The following is a 3,246-nucleotide window of genomic DNA, read 5'->3' on the forward strand; positions in this document are numbered from 1 at the left end:
CGATATCCGACTATCCGACGAGCTACCCTCGCAAACGATATTCACTGCCTTCGTCATTGTACGGTGGAAATGAGTCTAGCACAAAATATATCATACCTATGTATGTATACATATATTTTATCGTCGATAATTGTGTTCGAGGCGCACAGCCGCGCCCCGACGCCATCGGGCCGTCGCGTCGTGGCCCGGCCGTAATTAAATCGTGTACAGATTATAGAATAAAAGCTTTCGTAAAGAATACGGTAAATATTTATCGAATAAACTTGTGTAAAATGTGAATACAAATTAGGAGTACGCGAGCCGAACGTTTCGCGCGCAGGATCGATCGTTGCCAAGTTCGAGATTATGATCTTGCGTTTCAACGACCACGAATCAACGAATCTCGTTTTACGTTACAAGCGAATAGAAACTGTGACGGAGATCGCTTTAATTCGGAAAGAAAGGCGCAACGTAGAACTTTTAACCCATTGGTTAGAAATTTTCTTTCTGAAATTTTTAGATTTTCATTCTCAATTCTTTCATCTCGATCGAACCATCTTTACTTCTTGCAACTTGTTGTAACTTCTATTCGAGGATTACGGTCGGCGGTAGAAAATTTATACGAAACGAGATTATCACGAAGTAAATAACGCGATCGATAAAACGAACGTTTCGTGGAATAAAATTCTCGCGGAACGAGCGCAAACGAGGTCCGGCGAATCGATCCTGCGCGCCTCTCGATCGGCTTATTTTCTATCTTTTCCCCTTTCTATTTAATACGTATCGTTAATCGTTAATCGTTAATCGTTAATCGTTAACGGTATGCTTATATTCCTCGTATTATTGTATATATTTAGTTCGGAAGATAATACGGATGTTTATTTAATCGCTCGACGTACGTATTCGGATATTTCCGCCTGTTTTGTCGCGTTTACGTCCCGCCGTCCTTCCTTCTCGTCCTGTTCGGGCGGAAAAAACGCAGCTGATAGGACGTTTCCGATATACCTACATATACATATATATATATATTTCTTTTCCATTCCTTGCTTCGTCTCAACTTTATACTCGAACGTCGATTCGCGTAGCACAAAATATCTCGAGTCGAACATTCGAAATTGCAGCTTCCGCGCCAGAGATAAATTTCATCTTACGAACCTCTCTGCCTTGCGAATTTTTAACCATCTTGTCACCGGGTTTTGGCTTACCTTAATTCGTACAAGGAAATAGAATCGTGCGAATATTCTCGCTAATCATCGACAGACGCGTTACCCGTCTGACAAACGTAGAGAATTTTGATCTTTCTCTGGAAAGTTCAACGCAAGCGAAAGAAAACGCGCGAAAAGCACGTAGATCGTAAAAAGAGGAAAGAATCGTTAAGCGGTAACCTCGTAGTATTACCGGCGTCATCGAAGCATTAAATTATCTGCACACTGTTTTTTTGAATATTTATTTCTTTATTTTACATTGTCATGCGATTTCCGCGTAAACTTATAAATGGATATTATTGTGCCATGCGAACGCGATCCTCATCGAATATCCTGACTCAGTCCTCGTGTTATTTTCGTTTCCTCGGTACAGCTTAATGCTAAAACACGACGAGTCGTGATTCGTTCGCACCGCATCGAACGTCGCAATTTCGTTACATCTTCTCTATTTTTTTTCCTCCCTTCTCGTCCTATCTTTTTCCCTTCGCTTTTTCCTTTTTTTTCCTTTTTTTAACATCGTAATAATCGTAATATATTTTCTAGATAAGGATTCTCTTAAGCGCATGTACAGAGATAAAACTTTCCTCTACGTTTTGAGCATACCGCGCGGCTTCATTTTTTATTATTTTTTTTTCTTACCCTCTTATTTTATCAATATTTTACTTTATTTATTTTTATCGCGTATCCCCTTGGATTTCCCATTTTTTTTTTCTCTTCTTTTCGCGCAGACTGCACGCTGCCCGAACGACCGATATTTCATTTAATAGGTATCGTAGTAATATCTAAAACCACGTTTAAACGCCTATGTGTGTGAATCGATTCAACGGCTAGTCTACGAGAGAGCCGAACAGCGTTTCAAATAACAAATACCGCGTTGTCCCGCGGAAAACTTTGGTTGCGTTTCGATCCCGTTTCGCGTCGCATCCGTGGAACAGGCTGAATCGGTACAAAAGTGAGAGAAATCCGCGGGGAAACGAAATCGTTGCTGCGATTATCTATATTTGTCTTTGGCGAGATCTCGCAGCGGTTCGCAGCGTGTAGAGAACGAAGAAAGAAAGAAAAAAAGAAAAACAGATTCCGACGCGATTGCCGCGATCGAACGAAACGTAGCTTTCCACCGGCTTAGTAATTATTATTTGACCTACCGTTTCACTCGGTTTCGCATCGCGATTCCGGCCTTTTCTCACCTATGCTCCACGCGTGTATTCTTGTACGTACAGATGTATATATTTATATATATATATATATAATGGTCGATAGATGCACCAGATGCACGGCTATTTCCCCTATTCCTTTGTTTTGTCTTCCCTTTAAATTCTCGAATCGTAACGATCAGTCGTCGTGGTTGTACGTCGTTTCCAACGACACGACGACGATCGCTATGTGGATAAATCGCGCAAACTCGGATCGAATAGGGTAACGAACGCTCTCGCGTTGCCTTCTGTATTTTTCCTCGCTCTCCTTCTCCTTTCGTTTTTATTTATCCGCGCGAGTTTACGTCGGCGCGCGAGCGTGTTCCTGCAAAGAGAAAGAAGGCGAACGAAGCTGGTTCACAGGGTAAGAGAAAGAGAGAGAGAGAGTGAGCGAGGAGAGAGACGGGCGTAAAAACGAGGGAAAAAGGGCGCGATTCTGTTGTCGTCTGTTGGAAAACGACGATCTCGATTCATGCTTACGACCAGCTTCGTTCACCTTCTTTGCCCCTTTTCGTTTTACGGTCTAACGAATCGGCGATCGAAATGCCAGAGAAACAGATCCTCCGCTCCGGTTCTCGTTAAACGTCGAGCGGCCGAGTTCCTTCGATTTCGTCGCATTCCCGCGATACGCCTATTTCGTAATAATTATAATAATGTACATATACATACGTGGTATTCGTATAAATGTAAACAAACGTGTCCTGCCGGGGACTGGCTGGCTTATCCGTAACGGGCAGCGACGATCGCGACGAACGTTCGACGATCGATCGATCGAACGAAACGGCCGCGGTGGAACGTTCCAGCTGCGAAATTCAAAATAATCCCAGCGAGTCGATGGCCGAAGATACGCGGTCCACGTCACGGTAACA

This window comes from Bombus pascuorum, chromosome 6, assembly GCF_905332965.1.
Source record: "Bombus pascuorum chromosome 6, iyBomPasc1.1, whole genome shotgun sequence".
Classification (NCBI taxonomy): domain Eukaryota; kingdom Metazoa; phylum Arthropoda; class Insecta; order Hymenoptera; family Apidae; genus Bombus; species Bombus pascuorum.